The following is a 16,843-nucleotide window of genomic DNA, read 5'->3' on the forward strand; positions in this document are numbered from 1 at the left end:
CCCCTTTAACAACCATGTCCAGCACTGTATAGACTGTGACACGGAAACATTTCAAAGCTGTCTACATTAAAAAGAATGTAGACACTTTTTGGTTCATGCTGGACTTGAGCCGGTCACCCTCCGGTTCCCAAGCCAAATCTCTATGGACTGAGCTACTGCTGCCCCAATACTATATAATAATAATAATATAATGCTCTACTTGAAATATATCATGGGTCAAGTTTTGTATATGTATTACTGGAAGAAGATGTATGTTTTGTAAATCAAGGGTGTCTTGTAATCCCAGAGAGGGATAGTTCAAATACCTTGGCATGACAAAATGAAATAAAAACTATTTATGAATACATGTATTTGGGAATTTGACAGTCGATATATATGTTTTGTTTAAACAGCATTATTCAGTCACTTTTCTTTCCCCCACCCCCACCGTGAGAAACTTGACTAACTCAGTGTAGTTTTACTGCTGACTGAGGGCTTCTAAAAGTGGCTGACTGTGCCTTTCTACGGTCTCTCCCTTTGTTCTCCTGCTCTGCCACTAGCATACAAGCCTTCAGTGTCCATTCTCTGGGCCTTTGCTGGGTAAACTACTATTGTAGTTCCTCTGCTGCACACATGCCAGTTTTTCACATTCATTAATAACCCTTGAGGAAGTCACTTCCAAAAGAAGATACACACAAAACAGTGTTTTAAACACTGGTCCTGTTCAGGTCTTCAAATCAACTGTAGTGAACGAAAGTGATTTGTTTTCTGATTCCAGTGATGTTGCTGATAAGCAAATAAATGAACAAAAATATATATTTTTAAACTAAGGTTATCAATTGTGCTGATATAATTTCTTTAATTTTGAAATAACTTTAATTTGAACAAAATTTATTAAATTGTGCATTGCCAATTGAAGTATTTTTTTAGTAAACAATCTTCTTTTTTTCAGTGTACATTGCAAACCAACAATAACTTTTTAGAATAAATAACTCTAATACAAGAAGGGACTACGTTTATATAGAAATACAAGTAGAAAGTTGATCAACTATCAATACAACTGAAGGAAGCAAAAAAGGGAAGAATTCAAGCCATACATAGTCATAGCAGTCTATAGCATGTTATTGGCAGACATGACCTCAATACAGAGTTAAGTCCTTAATCTTACCCAACTCACAGAATAAGAGAAGGCAGAGAGAAGCCAGAACCATGTTAATCCTCCATAAAGGTCAACTTCACCATTTCATCACCCAACGAGCATTTCATCACCTAAATACATGTGAGGACCCAGCTCAGGCAGGTTGGACTCCCTGTGGTGGTGCAATGGTTTGCACTATAACTCCATGATAAGAAGGTTCTGGGTTTGTATTACGGATCTAACAACTCTGTATTGCCTTTATTAATAGTATTCTTTTTTTATATACCACATTTTCTTAACAACATTACAAGGTTCTGGGAGAAATCATGAATAAAATCTAATAATAATTCAAATAATGAAGACATAAAAAACAAAAATGTACATTAAAAAGTATCTATTCAAAAATAGGTTTTCAATTTCAAAGTAATCAATTTGAAATCGTGTCAGCTAACATGAGATCGTTCAGTGATCTTAGGCCCTAACTCACTGTCGTCACTGATCACAGAAAAGTGACCATTGAAGTGGTCAGATTATGAGCAGCTACATATAAACTACTCTAATGTTAGATGGAGTAAAATGGCTTTTAATGTTAACAATTATATTAGAAAATCTCATCTCTAACCTTTATGTAATTTGTAACTTTCTACTTCCTGATCTTAAAATTCAAATGGTGTTTTCAGCTGACAAACTTCTAGGACAAAGTAAGATGAACTGAAGCGCTTGCCACCACCAAAATACTGCTGTTGTACTCAAAGTGTTGATAATGCCTAGCTCAGTGTTAGATAATATACAGTCTCAGAACCCATTGGCTATTTTCTGATGACAAATTATCTTCTAGGGGCAACAGTCAATATTTTGGGGCTTCTGTTATAGACAGTGGATATCCTTACACTTGCTTACAGTCCGACTGGTTTCTTGCATCACATGCATCGAACACCTCTCCACACAAAACACAAACTTTTTGTGGGTGTTTTGGGTCCAGGCGACCTTTTGGTTTATCTCTATTAAAAGCTATCTGCATGTGATCGCTGATACATTTAATAGCTGATGTATTTCACTCAATGTGTTCCACCTCTTCAACCCTCCTCATGGAATCATGAAACATGATTGGTCAAAATACAAACGGAGACCAGAAGGCTTCTAGGCCCAAAATCTTGTGTATAGATTCTATATACAGTATTCAGATGGAGAATCTGTTTGTAGAGATTAGATCTGTGATCAAGGTAATGAGTTCGTATCACTGATGTTCCTTCTACCCTTCTCGTGTATCTTACGTCTTGTGAGTCCATCTGCAGAGGTTTAATTATTATAGAAAGACCAGCATTAACTTTGCTGTTTATTTAAAAAAATGCTACCACACAAAAAAGAAACTAAGGACCATCTCATAACATTATCCGGGTCTTATGTTTTGAGAGCAGTAGATGTATGTATCTAGCAATCTCAGCAAAAGAGATTTTATGCTGCAAAATGTTGTGGCCCAGGGGAAGCATTTGAACATAAAACATAACACTTTGGGGACCTGAAGTTCAGAGGTGAGAACTGAGGACAATGTTTCAAACCATCCAAGCAGGTATGTAGGTCTGGATATAGGAAAACACATGATTTAGATTTCAGGGTATATTTTAACACCCACCGCATTTATCTTTTACATCTGGATTCTTGAAAGCCTCTCATCACTCATTTTTCAACTACACACTGTGGTTCTCTGGCAATTTTGGCTTAAGTAGCACCACTATCATCAATGATACAAGGGATATACTGTCTAAAAGCAGATAGAACATTTGGCTGGGGGAAGGAGATGGAAAACTGGAAAATATAGTGGAGGTGGGACATAAGTCACATGTAAAAACATCTGAAAAGATGAAATGGATGTAGTCCAAATGTCTAGGATGAGTAACTCTTCAAAAACCAAAAGTTGAAGGGGGATAAATTATTATTACAAATTGGATCCAAGATTGGTGGAGATTAGAACTGGGACTGACCAATCACCACAGTCAGCTGCAATGAAGATATAATTAATATCCTCTGACAGCGCAATTCTTTCAGTCCAAACTGGAGCTGCTCAAATATGCCTATACATTTAGTAATAAAAACTGGTGGGATATAGCTTTAAATAGTTTCCAGTTTAGGACTGGAAACCAACTCCTGAGTAGCTAAAATGCACACAAAACCACTCTGACAAAAACAATACAATAGGTTCATTCACATGAAAAGCCTTGAAGTTTTTTTCAGCACTACCAAAAGGTAGAGGCTAGGCGCACACTTTATTTGCAGTGTAGATAAAAAATATTTTAAAAGATGTAAGATTCCTTTAAAATACTAATAAATCTTGAGATGTAATACAATTATTCTAACAGCTGTGGGGAAGGATGGAATGTCGCTGATATCAATTTCATGTCGCTTTCAGGTCAACATGATATTGAAATAAATTCAGTTTCTTGTGTCATCTTCAAGCAGTTCAAAGCAACTGTGCAAGTTCTAAATCCTTAAAGCAGTGCTCTCCCCCAGCTACTTGAAAAGCTAATACTTCTAACAAATGTGCGTCAGGAGAGAAACCAACACTTCTTCACTGGGTCTCATGTGAATCCGGTCAGCTTGAAAAGAACTCTTTGGGCAACTCTTGGTCCTGTGACCTGTTGACACAGGAGCCAGTTGCTACAGCAACTGACATATGCAGACGCATTTTGTAGAGGTTTATCAAGAGTTTTAAGCAGCGTGTTAACATCACTTGCTTTTTCCCATGTCAGCATCCTCATGTGAAAAGTATGTGCCAGAGGATTTAGTGCTCATTCCCTGGGTTATGGTTCATTATAAATACTGAAAACACTTGATTATAGGCCTCACTGTTGACAAGAAGCTGGTTGAAGTCCCAAAAAACTCAAGGCAATCCCTCTTCTAACTGAACCCACCCAACTGACCTTTTTGTCCAACAGTACAGGAGAGGGAAAATGTCAGCATCTGTAAATTAAAGTCACTATGACTGGATGGAGTACACTACATACACTCCTGGTTAGTTTTTTGGTCTTGTTTAAATTTAGCCTATAAAATGCACAGTATATTCATTTAAATACTGCCAGTGCTACCACACCACAAAGTGATTTGCACAATCAAATCCAAAACCACAGGCAGTATAGACCACTAAATTGGTCAACACAGCTTGTTATTATGTACAGTTTAAATATGGCCTTTGTGCATTTTTCCATGGATTGATTTCCTTGATACTTTCAAAACATTTTATACTGCACCTATACCTGGTTTATCTTCAAAGGAGACATGGAAATCTCACTCTCCACAGTATGGGACCTTTAGAATTAATCCTCCCTTGCTAATTTGCTTTTGGTAATGTGGAATTATTATTCTTCAGTAGGGCAGTATTTGCAGAGGTCTTGAATTATCATTCTGGCTGGTCACACTGTAAATGTCACTCGTCACAAAGAGTATTCAGAAAGCTAAAATACAGATAGTGAGGTGAAACCTTTTATCTGTTAAAGCTGCTTGTCATATCTTGTTAGTGGCTGAGAAGAGAAGAACAGATACACACACAAGGTATAGGGCACGGTGGGATTAAACACACACACGCACACACACTGGTTTTTATACAGTCTTGTGTACTGCTGGGGTGATGGTCTATCCGTTCTGCTATTAAAAAACACACATCAATACACAAAGAAAAAAATCTACGAAATACACAGAGTATTTGCTTCTGCTTTTGTGGTGCACCAAAAAATAGTACTTATTGATTATTAAGTTTAAGTTTCCATAACATGGGATGCAATGTAATGGTGTGTTCAGACAATGCAAAGTGGACTTTTGTCCCAATTCTGTGCTGGGACTTGCCAAGTTGCAATGCTACTTCTCTTAGTTGAGTAAAAGGTCTTTGTGTGTAGAACTTAGTGACATCTTGTGGTGAAGTTTTATGTTACAGCTGAATATCCCTTGCCATACCCTTCCCTTCCAAACATGAAAGATAACCTGTGGTAGACAGCAGTTGTCATAAAAACTCAAAAGGTTTAGTTTGTCCATTTTGGACAACTGTAAAAAACATGGGCATCCAAAGGGAGGAACTGCTCCTGATGTAAATATAAAGTATTTAAACATAAAGGGGCCATTCTAGGGGTAAAGAAAACAACTATTCATACAATTTAGATGAAACACACAAGTTAAAATATCACTAGGATTATTTAATATTTTTAATTTCTGCCGGTAGAGTCCTTTCACCTAAATCTTACACACCGAACCTTTGTCATGTGTTTTTTGTGCATTTTCCTGTTTTATTTTGTTCTCACCATTGTCTCTCATTTCAGAGCACTTCACTTCCTGTCTTTGTCTCCTTTCCCGCCCTTCGTGATTACCTTGGATTAGTTTCATCTGTGTCTGATGTCACTTGTGTCACTGTTCATTTGTGATGACGGTTTATTGGAATCTTTTGTCAGTCACTTCATAGAGAAAGAGGAGGGGGTGTGGAGAAAATAAAAAGTACATCTACCAGGTAAGCACTGAATATGTGAACTGTTACTTGATTTCAGAAATGTAGTTACTAAATACCAAGGCATTAGCTGCCTCCCCCCAGGTAAGCTTGGTCAGGCAACAGGAGTAGGAAATGGTCACAACATGACATATCAATTCTTAAGGTGAGATTTTAACAGTCAGTTATATTGATCATCCTGCTTTTAAATCCTAAGTATCAATGTTCAACAATTATCGTAGCAACCTCGATGATTCCTCAGGTAGTTCAGGAGGTATAAGAAGGGACCTGTAGTCTCTCACACTATCAGATAATCTGGGCTGAACATCTGTACCAACCAAGGTTCCAGACTAGATTACACGCACCTGGGTTTAACTGTACTGAAATTCCTGTGGTCAGCTTTGGTCAGTTTGCCATTTACTGCAAAAACAGACCAGCAGCTGTGCTTGCACAACTATTTGTTTCACATTTGGACCACATCACCACACCAATAATGTTGACATTGTCTCTGCTGTGAGTTGACGTAAAATTTGCCTCACACACAATATGTTCTGGAGTACTTTGACCATGAACAGCAACTTTCTTATTGGGTTTTTTCCTGCTCCTCATCACTGGCGTGCTTCTCAATGCCTCCAGTTATACCTTAATGGAGCAAAAAAGGTCAAAACCACAAAATTTCATCAAATTTGGCCAATAAAAGTCAAGGCGGACGACCATAGACCGCTTCTTAATTGGCAGCTCTGTGGAGCACTAATGTGATTGAGGCAAAGAAGAGCCATTTTTAATGGTCCTCTTTAGACTGAGGACTTGTTCTATACTCATAATCAAATTGTCAGGGAATAGTCCTTGTGACTGTGCAACCAAATCCTTTTGTGGTTGGCAGGGACATTGTAGAGAATCCTTAAACTTTAGATATTATCTGCAGCTTTTGCCACACTGGATTATACCTTATTATACATGTTTGCTTACTCTAACTATACATACTGTGTACTATACGGTTTCTGTAACATGTGTAGTACAGGTGCTACAATGTTGGATGCCTGATCTAATTTATGAGGATCAGTTGTTGGTGAGAGCTTTCAAGATTCCCACTGTATATTAACTACACAGTACTATAATGTGAGCACTCTTTGTTTACTCGTCTGTGCATTCAGCTTGAAGTAAACAGCTCAGATTTATACCTCAGAGAGGTCAGCGTCCGGGTAATGGTTACTGTGTGGTTTAAATTCAAGACTGGATAAGTTTCACAGAACATCAGACACTAGCGCCTCTCTGTTTTTCTTGGAAATATAAGAAACTCAATGAGCTTTTTTCACCACGATGTCTAACTGCGACAACAATCTTTAAATGCGTGAGGTTTCACAGAAATATTTGCTGGTACTTAGATGTGACTTTTTGATGGATCTGATATTGGATTATTTGAATTTATTGATTTAGCTGCATTCCACTTTAATTTCAATGGGGTCTTTGATGGTCCTCTTTGGCTGTGGCCACATGGCTAACGTTGACCTCAAGCAACCACAGATCATATGTGGGCATGGCACTATGCCCAACATTCCTCTAGGGCAGGACACTCCTATCTGCCCATGGGAACACACTGTGGAGGACAAGTCTTCACAAGAATGACAACTGTAAAGAATTCACATTCACAAATCAACATTTGAATTTGACATTCATTCATATTTGTCCAACAATTTCCCTTTGCTCATAAGCAGAAGCTTGATACTTGATTCTTCTGCCAAGGAGGTCTTGTTGTTCATTTTTGTAATATTACGCAAAAACTACTGCACACTGTTCATGGATTTCCTGGAAACTTGGTGAAAGAATGTGTTAGGAGTCAGTGAGGAGCTCATTAAGTTTGAGTGGATCCAGGAATTGTATTACTTTCTTTAACATTGCAAAATAGGGCATTTTTTGGACTTTCACTGATTTCTCTAGGAATAGCTCATGGATCATGATTGAAAAAATTCGGGTTGTCGTGATTAAATTTAAGGAGGCCGTTCAGCAGAGGTATGCGTGCTGAGTGTCATTTTAAATACGTCTGTTATTTTATAGCAGGCTGGAGAGAAAAACTATTAACCACTTCTTGCCTTCGGTGTTTTTTCAATATTTTGTGCAATATCAGTAATCCATTTTCAGTGGTTCTTCAACAAACTTTGGAACAATTTTACTTTTACCATTTCTAGTAGTTCAACACAGGTAACTAAGGCCCCTTCACTTGTTTTCCTTAGCTTTGGGCTCACTCACCATAAAACCTGCATACCACTTAGCATGTTTTGCATGTTAAAAGCAGCTTGTTTATGGAGGTTCTTTAATCAAGAGCGTGATCTTTCAGTTCAAGCTCATGACTTGTTGAATTTATATTCAGATTGTGTATTACTTTTGATCAACCCTGCCCCTTGCACTCAAATAGCCCCTGTTTGCACTTAAATTTGCTCTGCTTCTGCTCAAACTGTGTGCTTGCAATCAGATACTGTATATTGTACGGATTTCCTGTGCTCCAGCTTCAGCCCTTCTCCTCACTCGGGCAGCTTTCTGTGCTCTAGTGAATCATCTGCTCTTGGATTTCTCCTCTGCTCTTGTAATTTTTTTGTGCTTACAACCCTGTCTAATTAGAATGCTGGGTGTCATGTTGACCACTATTCAACCAATGAAATTAATGATATGATCCCTGCCTCGTTGCATTCGCTTTACTTCAGAGTGTCAGATGTGTGCGAACACACCTGCAACGACGGCTGGAGGACATGTCGGGGCACCACGTTTGGTTTGACGTGGTTTGCGCAGTGCTGATGGAAACACAGAGAGGAGCAGTAAATTATCGCTTTAAAATAAAAAAAAAAAAATTTTCACGGTCAAAACATGTATTAATATACAATACCCCAAATTAACAGTGGTGGACTTAGTGGAGCTGTGCAATGCTCCCTGGTGTCGGACTTGGTTGGACCTGGCTGGCCTGTGCACCTTCTCTGCCAGCTTTGGAGCTGCGTTATCTGTGCGTCCGTAGCCAGGGACTGTTTATGTTTATTTATCACAAGTCATATCATCATCGCGATATTAAACAACATTACGGCATATCACATGTCTTCCTAATATCATACAGCCCTAATTAAAAATGTTATGTAATTTTCTATTCACACAAAAAACAATATCAAAGTCAATACAATGGTGTTCCACATGAACATATTTCATTTATGTATGATGCACTTGTGAGTATGATGTGTATCCCAGTCTGAAAAAAATGTTTTCTATCAACACTGAGGATGCTTGTGTTTGTTCAACAATTTTGAAAAAAATAAAACAGGAACGGATCAGTCAGACTGAGTTATGCTGAACCCAAATTACACTTCACATACAGGCTTATATCTATAACATCAGCATCGACAGGATCTATTGTGGAGTTATCTGCTTTGCCTTGACATAGAAATGAGAATGAATCAAATCACAGTGCAAACAGGAAACTTATTTTTAAAATGAAATACACTTTTCCCAGTATTGCAGATAAATATGGATGTAAAAATTAGATGTTTTATTTTCAGGCAGAGAAAGTCGTCTCCTATGGATCACATAGTTTTTAAACTGCTTCCTGTGAATGAAGGGACTGTTTGTTTTGTGTGCGTGTATTTACATTTATTGTTTGTGTCCAGGACATGAATGTATATATTTTAGCATGCAAGTGTTTACATGTGTGCATGCATGTGCCAAACAATTGCCTCTGTATATAGAACTTGAGTAACATGGTTTAAATGTGGTAGGTCTGACTTGTACACCAGCTCTAATCAGTGGCAGCACTCGGCTGTTTTAAAGGTACAGTGTGTAGAATTTAGTGATATCTAGTGTTGAAATTGCATGTTGCAGCTGAACACCCCTCACCTCACCCTCTCCTTCCAAACATGAAAGAGAACCTGTGGTAGCCTTAGGTTGTAATCAAAAACTCAAAAATTGTTTAGTTTGTTCAGTCTTGACAAATGTAAAAAACATGGCGGCCTCAGTAGAGAGGACCCCCTCAAAGTAAATAAAAAGTATTTAAATATAGATGGCCTTTTCTGGGGTAAAGAAAACTACAATTCATACAATTTAGATGAAATGAACTAATGAAAATATCTTGAGGATTATTCTACATTAAATTTCTGCCAATAGTTCCCTTTCTCCTAAATCTTTCACACTTGGCCCAGTTGTTGTTTTTGAGAGGCCAGTTCATTTAACCCTGGAACTAAATGATGAATTAAGTGTGACAAAGGATGTAATCATTTCAAAATGCAAGCACCTTCTACATCACATAAAAATCCCCCATCACAAATCACACACAGTCCAGCAGGCAGCCACATTCGTTACACTGGCAAACTTCAGGATATCTCAAATGAATTATGGTAGATTTGTATTACCATAAGAAAAACATTTATGACCACACGTTAGCCAGGCTAATGGAGCGGTAAACTGTTACGTAAGTTGTCAGTCACATAAACGTACTGAGTCAGAACAAAGCAGCGTGTGTTCCTCTGTGGAAAGAGAAATGTGTTTGGGTTAAGTGAGTGTGAGCGTGAGCTGAAGAAATTACAAATGCCTGCATGCTTTCCTCTTACATTTGTGTTAGACTTTTTCATATTGCAAGTGTTACTTTAGTGGCTAGAAACCATGAGGAATGGAATTCCAACTAGATGGAGATTAGTTTTCTTTTACATCACACTAATCTGTTTCTGTCCGATCGAACGATAACTAGCTTGAGGCGTTTTTCCATAAATGTATCTCTAGATCAGATGGACCACATGTTGTATATCTAATGGAAATGTTTTACTGGTGACTTTCAGTTCCTACATACTTAACATATAGGTTCCACATATGGCAACATCTGAATTCACATGGATAAGCCTTTGAAAATTCAAATCATATTCTGTTATGTTCAGTGGAACGAGCAGGAATCCGAGTGCAATAACACAAGACTAGGGAGATAAGTGCATGTATGGAATTTTATTTACAGAATCAGGAGCTTACGAAGCAAATTTTCAAAACCTTAATTGGCCACAGCTGAGTGCTGACAGGATGGTAAGTTCAGATACAAGATCCAGAGATTTCAATTATCTGTTACAGAGAGTTCTGACTTGTAGTGAGTGCTGCTGAGGAAATGGTGGGGGAGTTGTGTGGGCCCAGAAAAAAAGAAACAGATGATCCGGAGCACAAAGGGACAGCAAGTTACAAAAAGAACTTTAAATACCGGGGTGTCTTGAGGAATTGATTGCCTGATATGGGGTGATGAGTCTGAGGGAGAAAGTGGCAATACCAGTTGATGTTAAGGGCCAGCATGCTAATCTCTAGAGATATGTCTGAAATTCAACACATAGCTTCAAAATTTTTATAGTATTTACATCTTTCCCTTCCTCTCTCTCTTCCACAGTCTGATTCTGTCAGTTTTTACCTCCACCCTCTGTGTCTCGTCTACCCTCTCATTTATAATCCTGTTTGAGCTGGTTCCTTGTCTGTGATCTGTCACAGGACTATGGTCCTGATGTTATCGTGTCCATCAGCAGTAGATTTCCTGAGAAGAGAACAGTGTATGTTTCTGTAGTGTACAGAAAAGAAGAAAAACAGATCTTGATATATTTTTGCAATTAATCTTCACTGCTATACACTATGTTACAAAAACTCTTGAACACAACTAAATAAGAATTAACAGAAAAGGTAACAAGACACGAATACTGTGTATTTCATTTGACCTTTGCAGATATAATCCGATTTACTGTCGTGTGTATGAAAAAGGTTTTTGACTAGATTGTGGAAAATATATAAAATGAGAGTGTCTATGCTGACAAATTCAGTCATCTTATTGCGGATTTGGGGGTGTGGCTTTTTCACTATATACATTTTTTGTCTTACACGATATTGAGGTTGTTTAATCTTGAGATAGTATTTGCATGAATTTTCTCAATCAGGAAATCATTTATCGGATTATTCTGACACAAATGAACACATAATACTTCCCTTTAGTTTTTTACTTTTTTTTGGGACTTTTGGATTCCTGCCTGAGTTTCTGATTTGTTTTGCTTGTTTTAACTACCTCTACTGATTTGACATGTACCTGCCTCACCACCATGTAAGCTATTCCTCATTGTTAAAAATGATGTATTTGCAATTGTATCTGCAATGCCACTGCAAACCCTGCTTGCATTAGTTGTTACAAACTGCATGGAGTTGAAATATTCACATGGTTGATGCAAATATTTGTCTAGAAAGTGAATGTTATCATTTACATTTCATGTCTGTCATGTCACTCAACTTTACCTTTTAACCATAATGTTACCTGTTCACCACTTAATCCAAAATTAAACACAGGAGCTGCTCTCCCTTTTTAATCAAACCTGTCAGACGATTCCTGGACTCTGTAGCCCCCTAAAGTGACAAAAAAATCCAAGATGCACCCCAGCCCTGGTTAAATAAGCCATCCAGGAATTAAAAAGAGTGTCTGTGAAAGGAAAGAAAATGTAAAAAAAAAAAACAGGTTTACATTTACCATGATAACCTACCAAACGACAGTCAAAGACACATCCTTCTTTTCTAACTTGATTTTAATATATTACTCTAATCCCAGAATTTTATTTGAGGTTATAGATTCTATCACCCTCTCATTTTACAGATGCCTCCCAAGAGGTGTGTGAGAGGTTTTTAAATGGTTTACAGGCAGAGCAAATTACAATAGGCAACAAATCATTCCTCCTGAACCTCATGAAACCAACTACATTTAGCCTTGTTAAAATTCCCACCAAATTTCTTAGAGAGCTTATTGACACAGATGGGCCAGTATTTGAATGATTCTTAAGAGATCCTTAACAGAGGGAATCTTTCCTTCCAGTTTTAAACATGCTGTGTTCAAACCTCTTGTAAAGAAACCTAACCTTGATCCATCTGTTCTCAATTTTAGGCCAATCTCTAAACTTCCATGTTTATCAAATGTTTTTGAAAAAGTGGTTTCAACCCGACTTTTATCATTTGTGTGTCATAATAACATCTGTGAGAAATTTCAATCATGTTTTAGAGCATTACACAGTACAGAAGCTGCCCTCCTCAAAATAACCAATGATGTTTTTTAGGAGCTGACAGAGAGAGGACAATTTGAATCATCCTAGACCTAAGTCTTTGATACTGTAGATCATGCCATTTTAATTGATCGTCTTAAAACCTGGGTTGGCATCAAGGATACTGCACTTAGTTGGTTTGATTTATACCTTTTAGAAAGAACCTGCTTGGTCACCCTAGGTAATTACACATCCTCTGAAACGCACGCTGCCTGTGGTGTACCACAAGGTTAAATTTTAGGCCCTATTTATATGCTTCCTCATGGCCAAATTATCCAGCGCCACGTGTCTTTCCACTGTCCACGCAGATGACACACAGATAAACCTTCCGCTGAGACCTGATGACCCTGAAGGTCTAGCTACTGTGCTAGACTGTTTAAATGATATCAACAGTTGGATAACACAAAACTGCCTGCAACTCAACAACTCAAAGTCAGAAATATTATTCAATCGATCTAACCCCATCAATCACATTGAACGTAGCCTTGGTACCTGGTCAATGTAAAGCATGTTGCCAGAAACCAAGGAGATCTGTTTGACTAAACACTCACTTTTGAACCACAAATTAAAAAAGTCTGGTCCTGCTTCCTACACATCAGAACCATCTCCAAAATCAAACCTGTGTTTTTACACCCAGACTTGCAGAAAGTAATTAATACACTAGTCTTCTCTAGACTGGACAACTGTAACTCGCTCCCCTCTGGCATAAGCCAAAAGTCACTCCCTTGCCTCCAACTAGTTCAGAACACATCAGCTCGGCTTCTCACTGGCCTTAAAAGGCAACATCACATCACCCCGATCCTTGCTTCTCTCCATTGGCTCCCTGTACATTTTAGAATTGATTTTAAGATTTACTGATCACTTTTGAAGCACGCCAGGGTCTGGCCCCAAGCTACATCACAGAATTATTCACCCCATATGTGTCTATATGCAGCCTTAGATCCTTAGGTGGAGCCCTGCTTGCTGTTCCTAAGTCGAGGTTGAAAACTAAAGGTGACCATGCTTTTGCCATCAGGGCCCCTCAGCTTTGGAACGGCCTACTTGAGGAGATGAGGCTTGCAGAGTCTGCCTGTGCTCACCACAGCCTCAGATTTCGGTTCTTAGCTGACTGTAGTGGAACCTGACGTGATCTTCCGCTGTTGTTTAATGGGCCTCATTCGCCAATTTGCTTGAATTTGTTCTTGAGTTTTCAAAGATAACATTACATCGGATTCATGACGCGTTCTTACAAATTAAGAATTGTTCGCATCTGTGCCAGTTTTTCGCAATTAGGGAAATGCACCATCAATGCTCATAAAAGGGCACGAGACTGCAGTATGCACACCATACATTCTATGGTGCACAAACGGAAATGAAAATGAAAAGAAGTTATATTTTGTAGTTTTAGCAGTGTGTATATATATATATATATATATATATATATATATATATATACTGAAATAACTAAAAAAAAAAACATTCAGTGGAAGCTGTATTGAGAGAAAGTTGTGTAAATGAAGTCAAAATAAATATTATAACACTGAAGAGAGAGGGAGAAGGAAAAAGAAAATGAAGGTGCACAGTTATCTGAGCTGGAGCAGTGCATCACTGGAAACACAGCACTGTAGGCGAACCCTCAGCTGAGCATCTGTGGATACTCGACCTGAGCCTGATGGGACCAATTGTGGCCAGACATGGCAGTCCAGGTTAAGACAAAATTTTAGGAATTTTGAGGTGCAGGTTATGTGTGGTGCACGCTTGGTGAATAAAACAATTATAATACACTGAAACTTTTTTAAAGATAAAAATGATAAAATTCTATGGTAATTTAAATCTTATTATACAACTGTAGAATTAAAAGCAAAAAACACAATAGCTGATTAATTACACAAGCATTTTATTTGTCAAGTGTGTGTAAGAGTGCTCTTCAGTGTTCGTAGATTCTGTTTTTATATAAGAACAAAATGCCGGATATAGAAAACATTGGCGAATGTCAGAATCTTAGTAAAATCTGCGGGGTTTGGGTTTTAAGAAGACATTTCTTCAAGAAGAACAGTTTGTGAATGAGGCCCAATGGCTGACCCGCAAAAACTTACTGAATACTTTGCTTTTTTTGCATCATTATATGTGAAACTCCACAGTCTGGTGTGTGTGAAACTCTCAGGAGATCAGCAGTTGTAAAAATGCTTGAATCAGCTGGTCTGGCACCAACAAGCAAGCCACAGTAAAAGTCCCGGACATCGCATTTTTCCCCTGATTCTGATGTGGCAGTGGAAGAAGTTTGACATTGAGGCTTTCTGCCTCTTTACTGGCAGAAAGCCCTACTATGTTTTTTCACAGCATTTTGAATTTATGTTTTCACAAGATTGATTTACATCATTTTCTTTACAAAGAGTTCCAAGATGCTGTCATGATTCTGCTCATTTAATTCATTATGTTTGGATCTTTTGTATATACTTTTTGAACTTTTGGTTTAGAATTTCCTCATGTTGGGACTTTGTGTTGCTTGTTTATTTGTCTTAATCCATTATCTGTACTGCTTATACTTTGAGGATAGCTGAAGCCAATCACAGCTGCCTTTTTTTGTGAATAAGCATTTCTTGTAACACTGACATTATCCAGCTTAAAGGTTCAGTGTGTAGAATTTTGTGATATCCAGAGGTAAAGTTGCAGGTTGCAGCTGAATACTCCTCATCTCACCCTCCCCTTCCCAAAATTAAAGAGAACCTGTGGTGAACTTCAGTTATCATGAAAATGCAAAAGGTTTTAATCTGTCCAGTTTGACAGTAAACAAAACATGGCCGCTTCCACAGAGAGGGACCCCCCTCTATGTAAATATACAGTTTATATAAAGTGCCCATTCCTTGGTAAAGAACTCCAACAATTTAGATGAAACACACCAATGAAAACCTCACTAGGATAATGTTATATTCAATTTCTGCCAAAAATCCCTTTCATCCAAATCTTACACACTGAACCTTTTACGCATATGAAACTCAAAGTTGGCAATGTCAACATTACAGTCACTTATAACATGGACAAAAATCAATCAAATGTGTTCAAAGAGTTTAATCTTTCGTGATGGTCCAACTTTCCTTTATCATTCTCTGACAAGAAGAATTGTCTCCCACTTCTTGTATCTGGGGATCAATAATGCACAGCACTTCGCTGGCCCTTGTGAATGCATGAAATTGACCATGAAGTCTCCATCATCAGCATCAGATGTTTCCATGACAGGTCCAAGTCACCACTACCCTTCATCCTCATGAGTGAGGTATTTTCCTAGACCGCAGTGGTCTACTTTAAAACTCAAAACTCAGCTGCTTAAGTCAATGTTTTCAATACCTGAGCTTTAAGCATCTTCTCCAGATATCCATCTTCTTTAACTGAGCCGAGTATGATGATATGTGATCTACAATAGAAGTCTTTCCACTTGTAATCCATTGCTCATATTGTACAGTCTTAAAAGATTTCATGGGTCTCAAGAAATTATTTCTGCTAAATATGCGACCCCGAGCAGTTGGGGCATCTGTGCAACATGCAGCATGGGGAGAACATGCAGCATTCACATGACATTCCAATGAATCATGCGCGCATGTTCGGATTCCGTACTGCAATATCTCACAGTAATACAATCATTGGGTGCAAAAATTCACTCAAGCCAATCGTATCAAGAGGATTGATGTCTTTGTAACCTACAGTTCGTTCAGATTTATGAGTCTCCTCTGTTTTGTGGTGCGTTAAACCTCCTCTTCTACAGACTCGCAGCCCTTAATCCCCTTGTGTCCTCTGACCTATGCCTGGAACACTTGTCATCCCTGTTTTACTTGCATTTTAATGTCCATCTGTGCCCTTTTTTCTTCTTCTGCCAAAGTTTAAACTTGTGCTCACTAATGTTGAAATCTTATGCGGTCTTGGCTGTTAATCAGCTTAATGGTGCGAAGCATCTGGATCAACTTTTGATGTTAAGAAATGCTAAATTTACTCTTTCAGTAAATCATTAAGCCTTTTTTCACATTTTTTTACATGGTTGGGGTGATATTTCTCCCTGAGGTGCATCGACTGTGAGACGTCACATCTTGCCTCAATTCGAAACATTTGTTCCATCACCAGGTTTGTTTCTGTCTGATAGCACTGGCTTCATGTGAGAGGACTTTTATTATTGCTGTCCACTTTTATGTACTGATGACATAGCATGGGTTTTATTTGTGTTGGTTG

Source organism: Paralichthys olivaceus, chromosome 1 (assembly GCF_024713975.1).
Source record: "Paralichthys olivaceus isolate ysfri-2021 chromosome 1, ASM2471397v2, whole genome shotgun sequence".
Classification (NCBI taxonomy): Eukaryota; Metazoa; Chordata; class Actinopteri; order Pleuronectiformes; family Paralichthyidae; genus Paralichthys; species Paralichthys olivaceus.